Genomic DNA, 21271 nt, shown 5'->3' with positions numbered 1-21271 from the left:
ATTCGAGAGCATGGGTTATCAGGTTGGGGCTTATTGTAAAGGGTCTGAGGTTGTAAGCTCTTACAGCAGTCACATATATTTAGGAGTTGTAACTGTTATTTCTAAATTCTGAGATACTGAGAGCTGTTTGTATATAACCTGGTCATTCCCAGAAACTTCGGGTATTTGTGTAACAAAATAACTCTGAGACTCAGAGTTAGAGCTCGGAAGCTATGAAGGTCAGTACACCCCATATAGGAACTGTTTAAAAAGTTGAAAAAGGGATCAAACTTTGGCTAGAGATATGAATTAAGCTGATCTGGATAAGACTGGTGTAGATCAGAATATAAGATAAAGGATGATATTGTCCATATTATAAAACTTCAACTTCTGTGTGAGAACAAAGGGAGACATGTTTATTTGGTGCAAAATTTATAATTTGGGTAGTGCATTACCTAACTTAACTTGTGTGGCCGGTTTAGTCCAACACCATAAGTACATGGAATCTTGAATAGGGCATGAGATCTTGTTGGTGTGTCCAGGTTAGTGTGATGCCCCCATATATCCCAGAGTAATTTGGGTAATGAATAAAGAAGTATTTGCAAGATCTTCTTGGGGGACTGGAGAGAAAGGGGGAAATGTTCAACTTCCCCATTTGGAGAATTCCTCATATTCTCACAAGTAGTGGGGACAAAAAATTCAATAGGCTGAGCCCTTGATCTTGGGGTTTGTCCCTATGAAACTTATTCCCGCAAAGAATAGGCTAAGCCTACTTATAATTATGCCTAAGAGTCACCCCCAGAGAACCTCTTTTGTTGCTCAGATGTGGCCTGTCTGTCTAAGCCAACTTGGCAGGTGAACTAACTGCCTTCCTCCCTATGTGGGACATGACTCCCAGGAGTATAAATCTCCCTGGGAAAGTGGGAAAGAACTCCCAGGATGGAGCCAAGACTTGGCATCATGGGATTGAGAAAGCCTTCTTGACCAAAAGGGGGAAGAGAGAAATGAGACAAAGTAAAGTTTCAGTGGCTGAGAGATTTCAAACAGAGTCGAGAGGTTATTCTGGAGGTTATTATATAGAAATCCCTTTTTAGTTTATGGAGTGGCTGGATGGAAGTACCTGAAACTGTTGAGCTGTGTTCTAGTAGACTGGATTCTTGGAAATGATTGAATAATTTATGGCTTTTACAATGTGACTGTATGATTGTGAAAACCGTGTGTCTGATGCTCCTTTTATTCAGGGTATGGACAGATGAGTAAAAAGTATGAATAAAAAATAAATAAATAATAGGGGGATAAGGGGTAAAATTAATTGGGTAGATTGAAATTCTGTGGGTCAATGAGAGGGAGGGGTATGGAGTATGGGATGCATGAGTTTTTTCTTTTTTCTTTTTATTACTTTTTCTGGAGTGATGTGAATGTTTTAAAAATGATCATGGTGATGATCACACAACTATGTGATGATATTGTGAGCCATTGATTGTACACCATGTATGACTGAATGTATGTGAATATTTGTCAATAAAAATATTTGTTAAAACAACAACAAACCCACTCCATCCCCAAGAGACATGCAATTAAGGCAAACATGTCTGAGATAACAACAATGAGGCCCCCATGTTGGGAGGAATATTATCATTTTTATTGGTCAATAGTGCCATGCTTTCATTATTAATACCATTATTTTCAACTTGAAGCATACAGGATATTGATTTAACAGAGCTTGTTGCAAAAGCCCATGTCAAGTTTATGTTTGCTGCAAATTACCACTTCTCTTAAACAGAATCTACTTGTTTAGATTTATTAATTAATACTGGATAAAAGTGAAATAATTTTTTATCCTGGATTGCTTAGAAATATCCTGTGGTTTTGCTGCAAAATAATCCACCCTACAACATAATGATTTAAAACAACAACTTATTTTGCTCATGAATCTGTAACTTTGTTAGGGCTCAGCAGGAACAACTTGTCTGCTCAATGTGGGAGATCAAATGGAGTGGTTTGACTGGGGACTGGAGGATTCACTTCACAATGGCTCACTCACATAAGTGGCAAATTGATGCTAGCTATCAGCTGAGGACCGCTGAGGCTATGAGCCGGGGCCTTGGCTTGTCTCCATGCGGCTCTCTCATGGACTGCTCGAGCTTCTCTATAACATGGTAACTGGGTTCCCAAAGTAAAGATCTCAAGAGAAAGTAAGTGAAAGCCCAGTCTCTTAAAGCTTGGGTCTGAAAACTAGCACAGCATATCTTTCTGTGTGTAAAAATATTTTTATTTTTACACACAGTCAAGCAGTCATAATGACAGGCTGAATTTATGGTGAAGGCATATAAACTTGTCTCTCAATAAGAGAAATCAACCAATCAGGGGGCAATGTTTTAAAAATGCCACAATGACTTTCATCTTTAATCTTACCCATCCATATAGATGAAGTTTCAGCGATACATTGAGTTGAAATAATATCAATTTTCTAAGACCATCAGAATTGGTTTAACCTCTTAGAATATTAGGTTTCTCTCTTTGATTGAAGAAATCTTGCTTCGTCTTCAGTGACACTCTTCTCAAGATGCGTAAGTTCCCTGTGGACCTGTATTGACTAACCGTCTTAGATCAAGGTGGCCCTAATCACAGTACTCTGCTGGAATTTGTTTCATAGTTATAACATTCTTTACTGCAGTTTAAGAAGGAAGATTTGAGTTTGTTGAAAAAATTGTCAGCCAAATGACTCCTCCTGTTCTTGTATGAGAAAGAAGCCCTGACATGGACTGCTTTAATCCTTGGCAGACAATTGTCCAAAGTAATTCAAATGTGAACTCTTGGCTTGAATTCTTTGGGGTTATGGTTGGTTAAGCTCAAAGTGAACACATGAACATCTTCCTGGGAGAGCTGTGGGGCTATTCAGTGCAAATCCAGGAAACACAACTCTTTTTGTAAGGTTAAGTCTCTTGCTGGGAAAAGATTTCAGAGATCAGGCAACCTGTGATTTCCTGTCCAGTGAATTAAGCCAGACTTGGGAGTACCCCAGACATAAGAGCAGAGAAAGGGGTGGGAGGGAAAGAGTAACTACCAGAAAAGTTTAACATGCCTTCTTGTATATATTCTTCTATCATTCAGTGCTATACAATAGATTTAGGAAATCTTTCCTGGAGGCTCAGTACAGTGTATGGCGTTACAAAAGGCAATGTACGTTTTTTTGTTTTACTTTCTTGCTGTTAGAGAAACAATTGCTAGGCTTACTTCTAGGGCTTCCTCATGAATTGACAGAGACTAGCACTTGGCCACCATGTTTTGTTAGTATCTGGCATTCAGTCTCTGGAAATACTGTGGACCTAGTGGGAAGTGGGAATGGGAATAAAGTACCAAGTGGATATTGTTACTGGCCTTTTTCTACTCCAAGATACCAAGATTTATATGCCTGGAGAGTCCCATTTTCCCAAATGGAGATTTTCATTCGTCAAAATGTATATGTTATTCTGGATATCAATTGTGGAAACACAGGAAAGCACTTTCAGTATGTATGAGATTTTATTTTCCAAATTTGACTAAGATCAAATGAAGCAGATTTTGGTTTCCTACCTTTTCTATTGTCATGGTTTGATGTTCCCATGGGATGTTCTTTGAGCACAAATGCATGCCAACATTCGTAGAAAAACCTGTTTGCTTCCTTGTATAATAGTGGAGGAATCAGACCCTCTGAAAAAATAGAACACAACTTTATTATATCTCCCTTTCAAGAATGCTCACAGCCAATTTATCAAGGGAATTGGAAACAAATCCAGGTTGAGACTATTGTTAACTGGTTTTTAATTAATGGTTCTGAAAGATCTGTAATTATGAGTAACTGGTTCTTGGAGTCATACCAAACTTAGTTCAAAACAAGAGGCAGATATTCTTACTGCCTTTGAATCTACCTGCAAAGAATTCTCATATAAACACATGTGCTAAACATTCTCTTTTTAAACTTATGTATTTCTTGTGATAATGCATTTCTATTTTAATCTAACTATTATTCTTTTAAATACCAGATTTCAAAATGCCACATGCAAAAAAGAGCAATGAAATTCATTTTCCTATGAAGGTAATCTGCCTACAACATCCATTGTCTTGGTGACTCAGTTTTCTCCTTTATTGTGTTCCACTATGGACCCCTGAGGCCCAAGAGTTGCATCCTCAATTCAAATGGTCTATCTTCTGAGACACAGGGGAATGCTTCTGTTGCCATTCAGACATTTTGTTTTGCTTCTTGTTTCAAGTAATATCTGCTGTATGTCTCAGGTTTTAGATTTATTTTTCATTTTCCTTTAGAAGGCAAAGCACAATTTTGATTTCCAAATCTTTTTCTATCTAGGATGATAAATAAGAGTTCTACCTTCTTCATGGCTGGTTTGTTACATGTTCTTCTTTTTCTTTTATTTATCCTGATTATTTTATGTTTACTTTTATTGGCTTCATAAATCGTGTTATCCAGGCCTTTCCCTTTATTTGTGAATCTTGGGTTGGCACTTCTATCTCTCTCTCCCTATTTCTCTATCTCTATCTCTATTTCTCTCATATAGCAAGGAGGTGTAGAGTGAAGGAATGGCCTGCAGACATATGATGGGTTTGGGGATGCCAATGTTACATTTATTTCAAAGCTGAATGATGGGGTGGGAGGATGGGAGGTCAAGAAGAATTGAACTACAGGATTTAGATGTCAGAGAAATGTGAATTACTTCCAGGACATTTGCTTGTAATATCTCTGCACTGAGGTAAAGGGCTTGATGATGAAAGTGCCAGATGAACCCCAAAAAGGATAAAAGAAAAGGATTGCATCTCCATGGTAACTAGAATCTTGAGGAGAAAAGATGAATCATCAAAGAAAGAATGAACTTGAACCAGGGTGGAGGTCAAGGCTGAGGTGAGGTCATAGGTTATGATCATAAAACCCAAAGGTAACAGTGATTCAGAAGGGGATTAATATTAGATTCAAGCTAAGGAGAGTATTTCTAGAGTCCCACAGAAAAGATTATTTCCAGAATAAGGCCAAGAAGGAGATAGGAACTAGAAAAAGCCAGACCTGGGTGTATACTCTTGCAGAATCAGCAACTGATTGATTGAAGTCTGTAATTTAAGTCTCGGGTAGAGCCCATCCCCTCAAACAGCAAGGCCTCCAAGACAAAGTAAAATATTTGATGAGTAAAGAGAAGGTTTTAAGTCCCTGACTCTGCTCCTAATAGTTAGGTGGTCATTGCAGAGAAGGGAATGGGAAGTCCACTGTTTTAAGAGGTTTTAGGCAGATAATTTTCCATTACTGTCCTTTAATTTCTTCTTAATTTTCTGCACTCCATCCTCTGAGTCACTTCCAGTCAATAGAGGAATCCCTGCATTTTCCCCTTTCATCCTGTCTCCTAATTGTTTGGAGCTAGGAAAATTGTAAAGATCAAATGAGACCACAGTTGGTCAAAGTGCTGGGTGAGCAGTGGAGCAGATAAACTGAATGTGGCCCCTGTGAATTGGCACTGGCTTTGGAGAATTCTTCCATACTCTTAGTCTCACTCCCTGATTACACTAAGATAAAGTGAACCTGTAGTGTGACGCCAGCAGGTTTAGGAATGATAGAGCTTTCAACAAGCATTTACTGAGCTTGCATTAGGCTCTGGGCCTGGGGTGACCAATGAGGGCTAAAAGACAAAGAAAGGAGGCTGCTATTTAGGGACTGTGGGGGAGGCCAGGAGTGACCTTGGTGTGTGAAGCTTGAAGCTGATGTAATTTGGAGGGCATCTCTCAAATGAAGAAAAATACAAAATACAGAAAGTACAACAATAAGTATGAAAGAGAAATTTTACTTAGAATGAGAAAAAAAATTACAACACATTTCAAAATTTTAAAATCTGACAAATACATAAGCATCCCAAAATCTAGAAAATAACAACAAAATATTTTTATTAATGAACTGCCTAGCAAACTTCCTTTCCATTTTTTCCTAAATATTTTGACTGTGTCCTCTTTGATCATCTTGTGATACCACTTTCTTTAGAGAGACAGGAAAGATAATGCTTTCTCCCAGCATAGCTCATTGAAATTATTTTCATTATTGATAGTTTTCATTAACATTAAGGATGAATTATTTACTTGCAATTTTATATATATGAAGATTGGATAATATTTTGTATATTTCAAACCCAGTGCTAGGCATCATAGGCCATTTTTATGGTGATGCCTAGCGCTGTGTGTCCCTGGGCCGGTGAGTCAGCATCCTGGGCAAGAAGAGTATTCCTGGAAGCCATTCCCGCACCAGGACAGTTAGCATAACTTACCTATTCATGGAAGTGATTATGAATCACATAGATACATTCCATTGAATGGAACTCCACTCCCCTTGAGTTGGATCTCAAAATGCCCTCAATCCTGCCAAGATTACTCAATATAAGATGTGTGCAAAGGGGAGACATCAGAGTGGAAATAGACAGTGGACTTAGTCAATTATAATGAAAACATAGTACATCTGCAAATTTTACAAAGCTCTATGACCTCATGGATGCACAAGACCCAAGGCCTTATAAACGGCCTTTGTAAATGAAGGGCCCTGAAGATGAAGTTTCATTCATTTCCAGGTAAAGACACCGCTGGGGAGGCAGCATGTACCTGAGTTGGTCAAGACTTCAGAGTGGAAAGGGTCAGACCTAGTAAGAAGTGTTAGCAAAGGACAATGAAAATAGAAGACTGGTAGAAGGAAACCCAGGTGAGAATGATGTCTTTTGTGTTTTAGGGAAAGTTCCAAAAGGATGGTTAGATACCGTTAAATCATGACTAGTCTAAGTAGATGAAAACATGGAAGAGTCCACTGGACTTGGCAATTAGGAAGCCATATGATAACCTTTGCCAAAGCACTTTCAAAGAGGTAGTGGGATCAAAGCCTGATTTAAATGAACTTAGGAGAGAGGAGGTTATGAGGAAGTTGATACCTTGATTCTATTCCTTCAAGAAGTATGTCCATAAAGGTGAGCAAAACAGAATGCTGTAGATATAAGAAAGCATAGAGATGAGCGAATCTTCGTTGGTATTGATTTTAAATGAAAGATGAGTGTGAACAAGGATGTAAATAAATCATTGTAAGGCAGTTAGCAAGTATGGAGAATTTTACCTGGTCTGGGAAGATGCAAGTGGTCTCCATTTGCTCAAAATTTCACACGTAAATATTTACTGCCTTTACCTGCTTCTCAGGAGGATAAATTTCTCAAGAATAGTTTACCCAGTGAGCAGATAGGCAAGTTCTTAGAAGAATTTGTATGTGCTGCATCTAAACATTCTGGGTATTAAGCCAGCCTCACCTTGGCCTCTGCCGTATACTTCCACTTTGGAAGTTCTTGCTATTCACATTTTTTTTAACTCTTCTCTCATCTCTCCCTTCTCTCCCCCAAACTTTGTTTATCTCTCTGCCTCTCCCTCTCTCTGAACATGCACGTGTGCACACACTCCTTTTATCTTTTTGTGATGTGGAATATTTTTCTTCCATTAAAATTATTTAAAGATAGAGTTTTTAATGGCCACATAGTATTCAGTAACATGGATTAACTGTTACTTACACTACCTCTCCTAGTGCTGGACCTTTGATCTGTTTCTTGATGATTGTTGGGTTATCTAAATCTTCATTTACGGTGACAGATTATTTCCTGAGGAGAAATTTCAACAAATTGAAAGAAATGGAATTGCCTGAACAGAGATCTGCACATTTTATGACTTTTGACAGAGATTAGCAGATTGCTTCCCTGGTTATTCCAAGATTTGATGATAAGGAAGCACTGAGAGAACATAACCGTTTGCCTTTGGTAGAACACATTTAAATAACACATAAAATGGAAAACCTGAAATAGTCACCCCACCCACTGGGGTAAAAATTGTTTTTGCTCATAGTTTCAACTTACAAGGTAAGACAGACCTTGCTCCACATTTCCACTTATGAAACATTTTAAAGAAAAATTTAATTGCTTTCAGACTCACAGATTTCTCTGGTTCTTAGACTGTGGTTACCGACCTGATCAGTCAGCGTGGCATAAAAACACTTCCCAGCAGTCAGCAGACGCGTTATGCTGGGATCTAGAAATATGAGAACCAACGAGGGGAAGGATTTATCCACTAAAAAAAACAAACAGGCGTGGCCGAAGCAGAGAGGGCAGCCAGCCTAGGACAATAAGTCTAACCTCTGGGAAACAGGCTAAGACCCATCTACTGCTGAGTCCCTCAGGGGTACCTAAACCCTGGACTGGGGAGAACATGGGGTGTCTGACCCCTTCTTTTTCATTCCCTGCAGCCTAGATTCTAGGAGCTTGCTGAATATAGCCTGAGGGTAGATGAGATCCATAAAAAAGATGCATACCTTTCCATGGGCTTCCCCTCAGAAGGCTTTGTCACATTTCTGGGAAGATATAAGAATCTTAGGCTGCAGAAAGCCTGGATGATCCACAAGTTTGAAATATAAGCGCATCACTAGGGGAACGCCAGCTTGATATTTTTAACAAAAGCCCTTTTAAAAAAAATCTTGGTTTTTAAAATGCTACCTTTTCCACACATTGTGTTTATATAGTGGCATCAAACAAGAAAGCTCTTTAATAAAACCCTGACTATTTCTGGAAAGACGTGGGTGGGAGCTGTGCTTGATCATAGATTTTTAGTTACTGACCTTTGCTCATTCTGCGGGAAGGGGCAAGACCATTATGCTACCATGCATAACCTCAAACTGAAACTTGTTCATAATCATGTCTCACTCACGCAGTTAATGGTCATCAGTAGATGACTGAAACTGTGGCCAAAAGGTCCAGATATCACCAAGGGTGTCACAGAGTAGCTGACACTGTGGACTGAAAATAGTACATTGGGTTTAGCGGGTGAGTCAGACTTGATTTCCCATGCTTGCCTGGGATAGTACTGTACTTAGGAGGGCTGTTTTTAAATTTTATGTGAAAGGAGGGTTTTATTGCAACCATCTGGACAGTAAGCTTAGACTCAGCCCTGTGGGAGCTGGGACCACCCATATGTATACTGCCAAGGCCCTGGGGGCACCTAGCACTGTTGGCTTCCTAATATATCTGTGCACTTGGCTCTCCAGTCAAAGAATGAGAGGACAGTTCCAGAAATTATACAAAAGTTTTATACAACTTGTAGAAACTTCTCCCTTTGTATTTTCCCCATCATTCTCCCTCTCTAAAAGATGGGAGCAGTTTAAAGGCTAACTAGTCAATGATGAACAGCACAGGCTAAACAACCTAGAAAGTCCCTTGGCAGATGTGAGAAACTGAAGAACTGAATCTTTCCAGAACATGCTCATTTGCATAACGAACTTAAATATTTTGGCCAAATTGACCAGAACATTTTAAAATAAAGTCTACAATGAAATACAGATTTGTTGTTCTCTTGAATTGAATATTTTTTCACTGAATTTGTAAGCTAGTATTTGTCAATCAGATTGGTCAATGTGGTTTTCCCAATTTCAATCAGTATCACTATATGTCAGACCCATAAAGGATGATTAAACTACATGTTCTCAAGGTTTTTGCCTCTATTGAATGTGTATCACCCAAGTTTAGATGAATTTCAATTTTATGTACTGACTTCTCCTCCCCTGGGACATTTACCTATCCATTTACCAGATAACATTATGCTTGGGAAACATACTATTTTTCCATACTTCCTGCCTGGCTGTTGGTTGGGGACCTCCCCTGAGAGAGCAGAGGATAAGTCCTGGAGGCAATTACATGAGTCAATTTCCTAGAGGCATTGTAGGTCAGTAATACCTGTTCAGAATGTAATTACCAGTTTCAAATGGGACAACACAGGAAGGGGATGCCAAATTGGGAAACCTACTAGAGTAGGAGATGGGTGGAACCAATGTGTGAGGAGACTCCAAGTTCAGACAGAGAGGCCTTCAGAGAATTCTAGAGTCTGGAATTCACAACAGCTTTAATGGCGCTTTTTCGGCCTCAGATGCAGGTGTAGGAAGAGCATTTAAAGAGTTGACACAAAGCAGACACAGCCACCCAGAGCATTAGGTTCAGAATCAGAGCCCCTCAAATATTTTGCTAAGAGACCCCAGCCCAAATAAACTGGATTCTTCATTTATTTGAGGTGGCCTTTTGCTCTGGGCTCCAAGGACTTTATGGCTACTTCAGTAACATCAGTGCTGATGGTTCCTGATCATGTTTGAGGTTAGAACCATGGTTTGATGTTAGAGATGATCAGTGGGTTGTGAAAAGCCTTTCTGAAGTCCATAGATGTCTGTGAGGTGTCTAGAAGCTCTGCAAGAAGGACAAAAGCCCTTCTCCCTTATTTCTATCTTCACTATGTTCTTTCCTCTCCTCTCATTCTCACCTTCTTCCTCCATGAGTACCTCAGAACTGTCATTGGACTGCTCCACTTCCTTCACCCTATCTTTAGGACTCTGTAGAGTGAATGAGGTGCATCTGCTTAGTGGTAAGTCTCTGAAAATGAGCCCATCCACTTATCTGAATGGATTCAGGACCCTTCCTGCCCTGCGGCTTCACTAGCCTTAGTGTGCAGACCCTGCTGCAGACATCATCTTATCTAAATGCTGGATTTGAATCTTTGCCAATGTAGCAGAGTCAGAGTGTGTGCCTCCTACAGTAAGTATAGCCACTCCTTAGAGATTGTTCCCTCTACCCCCAAAGAAGAAAAATGGACACTTACACAAATAGGAATAGGAAATTTCTTATGTCCTTCAAGAAGAGTAGTACTCCTAAGATGGAGCAACAACACTCATTTGTCAAGAGAGAGAAGCTGTGGGGGTTTTTCTGTTTGTGTTTGTGTGTGTGTGTGTGTGTGTGTGTGTGTGTGTATGTATGCAGGGTCACATTTCATTATTTTTCCATGTGAGTATTCCATTACTGTTGTACTATTTGTTGAATTTTTGTTCATTTTGTATGCATGTGTTTTTTTGTGGAGGGTCTCCTGCATGGCAGGTGAGAATTCTACCATTGAACTACCCTTACACCCCTAGTAGCTGCGTTTTAACTCCCTCTTGTTCAACTTGCCTAAACGTGGGCTATGTAATGGCTTCACAGGACAGAGAGGAAAAGGGAGAGAAAGAATGTGAGACAGATGCAAGGAAGAGGAAAACCCTGGAACTTACCATTACAAAAGAAGTGCCACAAAAAATAACAATGCCTGGGGTGGGCAATGGTGGCTCAGTGGCAGAGTTCTCACCTGTCATGCCAGAGACCTGGGTTTGATTCCCAGTGCCTGCCCATGTAATAAAAAAAAATTATTAATAATAACAATGCCTGGAGAAAAGTAAAGCCACTTATACCCTGTGACTTGAGGTAGGAACGTGGAAGAAAGATGGACTTTGCAGATAAAAACTGAAATGAGGCAGTGGAAATTAGTTGACAGGTAAGCAAATTTGTAAGCCATTCATTCACTCTTTCAATAGATTGGAGGGTGGATGATAAAAGGTTCCCTAATGAATTATTTCTAGGGAATTCATTCATTGCTTTGATTCTTTCTCAAGTGGATCTATGATAAACTGCTGAAGTACAATGCCAGGCCAGAGTGACAAAGCAGCCTAGATCAATGTGCTGGTTTGAAGCTGTCATATTCCCCAGAAAAGCCATGCTCTTTTAATCCAATCTTGTGGAGACAGACCTATTGTAGGGTGGGACATTTTGATTAGGTTGTTCCCATGAAGATGTGACGTTATCAATTGTTTTGATAAGGTTGTTTCTATGGAGATGTGACCCCACCCATTCAAGGTGGGTCTTAATATACTTACTGGAATCCTTGAAGAGAGGGACATTTTGGAGAGGACATAGATGTTTGGAGATACAGACAGAAATATTCTGGGAGATACTAAGCAAGGACTCATAGACATAGTCAGAACCTGAAGAGAACCAGAATGTACCCAGGAGAAACCAAGAGAAGGCCCAAAGCCACTAAGAGAGAGAAAGGCACTGGAATCAGAAGCTGAAAGCAACGAACTGGGAGCAAAGACCAGCAGATGCCAGCCATATGCTTTCCCAGCTAACAGAAGTGTTCCAAATGCCAGTGACCTTTCTTCAGAGTCCAGGTATCTTTATCTGGATGCCTCAGTTTGGACATTTTCATGGCCTTAGAACTGTAAACTTAACAAATCCCCTTTGAAAAAGCCAATCCATTTCTGGTATATTGCATTCCAGCAGTTTTAGTAAACTGAAACAATCTGATAAACAAATATGATAAAAGACTCAGCAAAGAATATGGTCCTGAATTTTCTAGCACAAAAAACTTGCAATCCAAGTCCTACCATTCTGTTGTTCTTACAAAACCACAGCTACCGAACTGAGGTTTCACCTTGGAATTGCTCCTTAGTTAAAAACTTTTTGAATGAATCCAGTATAAAACAAAATTAATCACTGATTTATTAGACTCAAAACAAAAATATTATTGATAGCAAAGCATTCTAGTAGGCATATGTGACAATATTATAAAAGTCAACTAGTGACTTCGTAAACTCTAATTAAAATTATGGTTCTCTTGGACATATGATCCTCAAGTAAAGTTTTCTTTTTTGGAGATCAATTTGAGAGCACTAAGACACTGATTAGATAAGGAGGAGGATGGTAAATATAGGATTTTACACAGAAGTAACAATGGACATAGAGTTTTTACTAATAGAAATAGGAAAGACCCCAGAAATTACTGCCTTGAGAGAAAGCTGATTTATTACATATTAAGTCTGAGATGTTGGCAAGACACCAAGTTAGAAATAGTATGTTGGAGAAGGTGTACCTTGAAGAAAGTTTTGGAATTAGTCTTATGGTAGAAGCCAAGAAAATAGATGTGATCAAAAAAGAACAGATGGTAAGAGAGCAGAAAAGGATAAGAAAAGAGAATCAGGGAAAACCAACTCTGGGTGGGTTGGCAGAGGACAAACTGTCCCTAAAGGAGGAAATGAAGGAAGAAAATAAAGAAGAAGAGGACCAACACATCACACTTTTATGGAGGCCAAAGGAGAATTTGATCAACAATAGCTTATAAGATCTTGGATGACTTGTTGCCCCATTACTTCTCTAACTTCATTGCCTATGACTCTCCCTTTCCTTCCTTCCTTTTTGGTGCACTGACCTCTTTGCTCTTCCTTGAACATGCAGAATGCATGCCCCACCTTAGTTAGGGTCTCAGCAATGGCTCTCCTTCTGTCTGGCATGCTCTCCTTCAGATACCCACATGACTTCCTTTCTTACCTCCTTCAAGTTGCTTCTCCATTGTCATCTTCTCAGTGAAGTCTACTTGACCACTCTATTGAAAACACAGCAGCATTATCACTACTTGAATGTCTCTGACTCCATTTCTCTGCTATACTTTGCCTTTTTTCTCTAGCACCTATCACCTTTCAATATACTAGAAAATTTACTTAGTAAATATGCATTTTTTTAATGTCTATCACCACTACCTAAAACATCACCTTCATGTGGGCAGGGATCTCTGTTTGGTTTGCAGATTATCCTACATGCCCAGAACAGTGTTTGGTATGGAAAAAATACTCACTGATCACTGTTGAAGGAAAGAATGAACAGGGTTGGTCTATGCTAAGAAGGTAAAGAGAATGGGACTGAAGTGAGGTTATTGAATGGATATTTTTAGGAAGTCCTTGGCAACCCTAGTGAGAGAAACTGCAGGAGGGCAGTGGGGGGTGGGCAGGTGAGGCAGGGAGGGGGACCTGGAAGCAGCAAAGACCACAGCATCTAAGTCATACAGTGACTTATGTTTGGACACAATATTCAAAACTCTAGATTTGCAAATGACGGCATCAGCTCTTTATGATGCTGGTATTGGAAGTCAAATCTAAGGCACCTACCTTTAGATAATCCCAACAGGCTGGCCTGGGTGGAGTTGCAATTTAGAGGGCAGGATTTGACCTGCAGTGGATCCAAATGCATGTAATAAGGAGCTGTTCTATAAAAGATGTATACAGAGTGTTCAAGTACAGGTTATTTTAAGACAAGCCAATTTTTGCAAACTCCAAACCTACAAATCATGAGTAGGGTGATGAATTTCAGATAGCGATAAGAGAGGAAAGGGAAGTGGAACACTAAGAAAGCAACTGGAGCTTAACAAAAAGCACAGGAAGAAAACAGCAGGGAGAAGACAGCCCCCTGCTAAGGGAAGGAGACAGTCTGGGCCTGCCCCAGAGAAAACAACCCTGTCCAAGGACCACAAGGGAGGAAGGGCGTAGGGAGGAGGTAGTTCTCAGAAGTTAAGACTACCAGAGAACCAAAGAACAACAAGTGTAGTGATAGAAAGATCTGCAAGAAGAAGATCTCCTGGAGGAGGGAATAATTGGAACTTGAGACTGCGAAACAGCCGGAAATCAAAGAATCAAAAAGGATATGGAAAGAGAAAAACTTGAGAGCAGCTGAGGAATTAAATCCATTTCAAGAACATGTCCAAAGACAGTAGAAGGTGCAAAGCTATCGTGAGAGCTAAAGTAGGAACTGGAAAAATAAAAAAACGAAGGGAATGAAAATCTGAGTAGAATTTTTATATAAGAAATGGAGAAGTATTCAAGGGTGTGTGGAATTTGTTTGATAACAGATTATTAATTCATTCCCTTGTGCTGTGCATTTGTATATGTAATGTATGAACACCTTGTGAGGGTCAAATGCTGAGCTCAAGAGGGGAGGGGTATGTCTCAGAATCCACATGATGTTCACCTATGGACTCGGTTAAGTTTGACCCTAGAGAACCTGGGAAGTAGGCTCACCTTGAATCCATTTACCTGGTAGATGGTGGAATCTCTTGGGAAAATTTAGAATCAGTTTCCTACTGGGGATATAAGGCCTGATCACCAGACTAGACCAGCCTAATATTTTGACTTGGAGAAGAAAATATCACCTTTGCTTTGACATCAGCAGTAAGTAGCACAGGGTCTTGAAGAGTGTGGGGAGTGTCTTAGGTCTTGGCAGGGGCTTAGCTTAACAACAACTAGTCAAGAATGATGACAGTTAACATTTATGGAGTGATTCCCTGCCATATACCATGCTAATATCCTTATATAGATTTCATTTAATAGTCAAGATTCTATAAAATAAGTACTAATGCATCAGAAACAGGTTTAGAGGAGTTTTAGGCCAAGAGAGGTTAAATATTGTGTTAAAAATTATAATACTTGGCCAGGGATTAGAACCCAGCTCCGATCTCAGTTCTTGGCTGAAGGTGGTGACAGAGGGAAATGGTGGATTCCACATAGTTCATGAACTAACATGAGCTGACCTCAGGAAACTCCTTGAAATTGCCTCATAAGAATTCAAAATAGAAGTGGAGTTTCTGAAATGTCAGGTAGAGGAAGAACCAGGAAAACAATACTTGTTATTGTTGTTGTGACCTTCCTTTACATTCCCGGATCATGTAGCCTGGGGAGACGTGGAGCTTCATGAGGTTGTGACCAAGCTTTGGAGAGAATAAAACTATACAAACATGTGGCACACTAGAAAACACTGAGCTGGGGAGCAGGAAATTCCAGTTCTAGTTCTAATTCTGCCAGTAACTTGTTGCCAGCCCTTGAAAAGGTTCCCTTCACAGCCTTTGCTGCCTGTTCAGTAAAATAAAATGGTTGCTTGTATTGGATATTGCCTAGAGGGCCGCCTTCCGAAAAAGGATTTTCCAGAAGATAAACAATGGGGCTGTAGGGGCTTTCCGAGAAAACGGACCAACAGAATGCACCCTACAGAACTGCAAATGGTGATAAACCAATTTTGGCCCAAAGGAGAAAACTTAACAGAATGGACAAGCAAGCTATACTAATCAATGTATAGCTGCTCTCCACTCTGTAAGACCTTTTATTTTAGAAATTGAAAACATGTCAGTCAATCTGAATAGTTCCTCACTTGCTTCTGAGTTTGTCCTATAATATCAGCTACCCCTTTCCACTCCCTCGGCGGAGTTCTTTTCCACATGCAGTTTGGATGCTGCCTGCTTCATGAATTGTAAACAGTTCAGATAAACTCCCCAAAATGTCATCTTCTCTACAATTTAATTTTAACACACCTCACATGGAAAATGAAGGTGTTGGTAGATGATTCCCTCTGCTCTAAATTTATGATGTGAAAACTGTATAGATCTTGATGGCTCTTAACTGGGTGACTGTAAGTCTCATTTTGCCTGGAGTAGGCCTGGTTTTTACCTTTTTTCCTGGCATGATTGATAATAGTACCTTCCTTCACTTTCAGAAGGGTGCCCATTTGGACAACTGTATGGTCATCCAGTGGTTAGCCAGTATTTGTTCTTTGCGTTTTCTTAACCAAATCAGATGCAAGTAAAATTCTGTCTGTGGTCTGAGTACTGAAGACCAGCCGGCACCACTTTTTGCCAGCAGTGGGGTCTCAGCTGATGTGTGAGCTGCTTGGCTTCAGCAGGTGGCCAGCTCCTCATCCAGCTTCACACCTCAGGTCTTTTGTATGGAGTGTCCTGCTGCTGAAGCTGGAAAATGGTTTTCTTTTGCCTTTTGGCTGCCCTAAAAGGAAATTATATTGGCTGGAATATAAAGGGGAAAGTCTTCAATATGAAGAAAAAAGGTTTGCTATAGTACTCCCAATTCAAGGGCATACTATGCCACAGAAAAATCATTCTTAGTTATACTAGATGTGATGGCTTTCTTCATCAAATTACCTACAATCATAATATGACAATAGTGACAATATAACAGACGCTAATTAAAAAGTATAAAACTAAAAAGCTAATTGAGAAGTGAAGTATTGAAACCAAAATTCCTGGCAGTCTATTGTGAGTCTTTCTAAACTTGATGCTTCATCTACTTGCTTTCATGTAAGAAAATTATTTCAATCACTACATGAGAAAATTTAAAAAGTCTTCATTGTTAAATAAAATACTATATTCTCCTCCATTCAAGATCTATAAAAATAAAGCATCAAAAAAGATAATAATTATACCTTATTCTTTTCAGTAGGTTGCAATGCACTATTTAACTAACTTTATGCTATAAATTTGCTTGACAAAACATTCATTCCCTAATAATGAAATGCAAACTTTAGCCCACACCAGATTAAACAATCCTAAATATTCTGACTATTCTGGAAATTAAATTATCAATCAGTCTAGTTCTCTAATTTGTATTTATAATCTCCCACATCCCCACAATTTCTGGTGAATCTTCAGCTATTCTAACGAGGAAATACAGTATGTCAATGATTGAACAAACATCATCAAATTGGCATTCTAGTTGAAATCCTGTTTCTGCACGCTGCTCACTGGTTAGCAACAAATAACTCGGTAGCAATTGCTAGCTCTTTGGAAAAAGTCAAGGTTCAGGAAGAAGTATTGCAGGAGAAGTTGCATTTGTTGCAAACCCAATTGGCTAACTTCTGGCTGAATTACGATCCTTTGGGCTTGTACTGAAAGGAGTTATTAGCTAATTGATTGTATTCCTTGGAGTTTGCCAATCAGAAACTCAAAAGAAAGGCTGTAGCCTAGCTTCCCTGAAATAAAGATATCAAAGTAGCCCCATGTCCCAACACAGCCCTTGCTCCAGGTCAGGAAATAGCCCGTGGAAAGCCTGGTGGGGGCTCTGCTGGTTTACGCTCTGAAGAGGAAGAAACCACCAGCAACTTTTATCTGGCTTAGTACAGAGTTTAAAATATCATCCCCTGTCTTTGCCAAAAAAGGGAGAATTTGATCTTATGAGCAAACAGCAAAAGGCATTTTGCATTTAAAATAAATCTGGCCATTTCTTAAACTTTCCACAATTATCTTAATTTGAAATGCTAATGTTAGAACACTTTTACTTTGTTTGTGAGACTCCTAATAAGTAAAAATGTCATGAAGTTGGGTGTTTATGTTTATTCTGTTTTCTATTAATAATCTTTCTCATTTGATTATGAAGAAAGTAAAGAAAACAAATGTTTCCTTGCCTTGTGTCTGGTTCATGGGACATTTGACTTTTAAATGTTGGCATAAAGAAGGGAGAATGTGGTTGCTATTTGCAGAACCTGGGACAACGCAGTTTGCTAGTGTTTGTTCAGAGATGCTAGAAATCTTGGAGAGTTTCTGCTTTCATAACTTTTATTTTCTTATAGTGAGATAATAATAGTAAAAAAAAAACTAAACAGTGTAATTCTGTTTCAGAGAAAGCAAGAAAGAAGGAAAGGGGAGCATGGAATGCTTCATAATAAGTGTGGTCTGTGGCAGTTACATAAATGTGAAAGGCTGCTAAGTATTGAGAACACCCTGAATGAGGAAATTATCAACTCAAGCTCTCAAATACATTTCTGACTTATTCAAATATATTTAAAGTAACCAAAACAAAAAGATTGTCCTTTTTTGAGTCACAGAACTGACAGATTAAGCAAAGAATTGATTCAATGCTTATTAGGGTTTGGTAAAGAAATAGGAAAGAGAAATTCACTGAATGAGGTTCATGAGTTGAAGAGGTAATTTTCCTGATTGGACGAAAATTATCAAGGTGAAAAGCATGGGGGTGGGGGTGGGTGGGGGGTGGAGTGGAAGTGGTGAGAAACCTATTTTGACAAGATTTCCACCCGCCACCCCGCACTATGATCTGGCCTTGGAAAGGACAGATCACAGAATAGGAAAAAAATAGTCTGGAGCTTTCCAAGACGTGGAAACAGCTCTCTTTCAGAAAAAGGATAAGCTATTCCTGAGACTGAACAAGTTAAAATACAAAACCTTCAGTAGCTTTCCCATTGGAGGGAGAGTAAGAAAAACAGCACAGGGAATTTAATCCCCAGCTGCTGGCAGTGCCATGAAGAGGACAAAGATCTGGGGCTTGCCTGTGATTAGAAAAAATGCAGATGGTAAATTAAAGGTGTTCCAGGAGGGGAAAAGAAAGAATACTGTTCTTTACAATAAGTAATGACTTACAGTTGAAATTATAGCTAAGATTTTATTCTATATCATTTTGACTTACATATGTGAGATAATTTAATATTAAAATTAAAATTAAGTTGCTTTTGATAACAATGTTTTTTATTTTAGAAAGAATAACTGGCTGCTTTTCTGCTTCTTCCAGTTTTTTCTAAAGCTGTCTGTAGAACCCCTGAGCCTATTAGCAGACACCAGTGTTTATGTGGTGACAGGCACTATAATTTCAGAATCAGTGCACTTTAAATAATCAGCCCCCATAAGACTGGCCTGGAATATCTGCAGCTAATAAGGGACGGCAACTGCTAAACCCTAGGAATAACAAATACTTCTCAGATCATCATACAGGAAAGAATGCAAGCTTTGGAGCCAGGGCATCTGAGCTCAAATCCCCATTGCATAGGAACTAGCTGTATCACCTGTAATCACTGTGAGCTTTCAGATTTCCATCTGTATTAAGTGTAATTCCTAATAAGCTGTATTGTTGAATTGTAGGAATTAAACATAAGAGATGCAAAATACTAACGCAGAGCTGTACAGAGCTTTAGGACCTCAGTAACTGCTCATTACTGTTATTACTGGATACTGTGAGGCCATTTATATTTTCAGAGATATGAATACTAGACATATGGGCTATCTTAAACCCATGGTGATTTTGAAATTCTGTTCATCATCTAAACATAACATCACAATAGAGCATTCTTGAAAATGTTTTTCAGAAATATTAAGGATTACACGATTTCTATTTAAACTAAAAAATATTTGTCAGTATCACCTAGGGCATCTAATGTCCTCATTTGCTAGGGACTGAGGGAGTTCCTGGATATGGAATTGCGGAGTTAAAATTTGGAAAGTCCCAGAAAAACAGGGATGAGTTAGTCACCCTTGCTCCACCTCACAGGTATCTGTCCCTTTCATTCTAACCGTGATTCTCAATGCGGGGTCCTCGGACCAGTAGTCTCAGCATTACCAAGAAATTTGTTAGAAATGTAAATCCTTAGGCCCCAACCCCAAACCTACTAAATCAGAAATTCTGGGGGTCCAGCAGTCTGTGTTTTAATAGGTTCACCAGGTAATTTTCAGGCATGCAGTATGCTAAATTTTGAGAAACACTCACCTGTAATATGATACTTATACCAGACCAGGACATTTTACAGAGCAGAATAGAAAGAGGCAAGGTCTTGTACCTATTTCAATGTTTTTAAGACCTATGAGTCAATATTTTTATAGCTGGTAGTTCCCATCATTAAAATTCCCCAAAGCCTCTAACATTTCATCACTGAGATCTGATAGTAAGTAATGAAGCATGAGAAAGAAGACAGTATATATACTACAGCCAGCACAGAGTTTAGCTCAGGCAGGAAGTTGCATCCAGTTAAAGTTTTGAGGGAAGGTTGGGCAAGGAGAGTGGAGTTATGCAAACTAAAATGTGGGTTATAGTCTAATAGCTCCTTTACATTTGCAAGATGTCACACAGTCATTATCCACAACAGGGTTGAATACTAGAACAGGAAATCTATGGGTTGGGCCAGATAATATATCTAGAAGAAATATACGTGGTTTTACCCTCCAAGAACCACATGCCAGTTCCTCAGGAAAGCTTAAGTTACTTTTGCAAAGTAAACCAGGAGAATTTTCATAATACCTATGACTATATAAAAGTTCAGATATTTGAGTCTCTAAGATGCAGGAATCTGCAACAACTTCATTTTAACCCATAATATTAAAATTTCCTTGGCAGATAACAGAGTTTTCTCAGTGAAGGGTTACCTTTCTGTGGGAGGTGGGAAGGGAAGAAAGAAGAAACCAAATAATATCATAATAATAAGCCTAAGTTATTGGTTCAACCAGAGAAAGGTTATTAAATTCCATTTGTTGCCAGAACTCCAGTGAGAGTTTGGGAAATTTGGCACATGACTAAGATGAAACAACTCAATAATTGTCATCAATTGCCTTGATTACTGGATAACAATATGATATAAGTATATATCATTGTTAGGATTTTTCACAGATCCTAAATATTCCTCAGTAATGATGCCTAAACATGCCCTTCTTTCCTAGGAAGGCTAATCTTTCCTTGAACTGGGATAAAATCGATTGGCTTCCTCAATTAGGGCACTTTTCTTCTCCCTAATCTCACCCCAACATTAAGGAGATGATGCCCTTTCCTTTCTGAACCTAAGAAATGCAAATAGATTGCTGCTAGGATGTACTAACTTTTGTCTCAGTTGAAAGCATGTATCTTTCCTGTTCTACTATTGAAATGTTAGAGCTACTGTCTAGCAAGTTAATCAACAATGTTAAAGGCAACCATTAAATAGAGAGTAAGGAGTCTTCATACAGTCTCATAACACCTTCTATTAATTAAGATCCAAAGAAAAATAGATGTTGACATTTTTTCATAATGGACAAGCTACATCATATCTCA

The 21271-nt window shown here is 39.0% G+C and overlaps 1 long non-coding RNA gene across 5 annotated transcripts in view; it reads right to left on the bottom strand.

The window, feature by feature from the left end:
* LOC143681349 (uncharacterized) overlaps positions 1–21271 on the bottom strand; it is a 173006-nt gene that overhangs the window by 3149 nt on the left and 148586 nt on the right. For 3 of the 5 annotated variants that reach the window (XR_013174550.1, XR_013174551.1, XR_013174552.1), the window contains 2 exons: positions 7545–7631; positions 3556–3672 (listed from right to left, as the gene is read on the bottom strand). This is a non-coding gene — a long non-coding RNA (uncharacterized LOC143681349). The remainder of the gene's footprint in view (positions 1–3555; positions 3673–7544; positions 7632–21271) is intronic. The other 2 variants (XR_013174553.1, XR_013174555.1) reach the window with 1 other exon arrangement.

Source organism: Tamandua tetradactyla, chromosome 4 (genome assembly GCF_023851605.1).
Source record: "Tamandua tetradactyla isolate mTamTet1 chromosome 4, mTamTet1.pri, whole genome shotgun sequence".
In the NCBI taxonomy this organism is placed as follows: domain Eukaryota; kingdom Metazoa; phylum Chordata; class Mammalia; order Pilosa; family Myrmecophagidae; genus Tamandua; species Tamandua tetradactyla.
The sequence above is the reverse complement of the archived record's forward strand: the minus strand, read 5'-3'. Positions and strand labels throughout refer to the sequence as shown.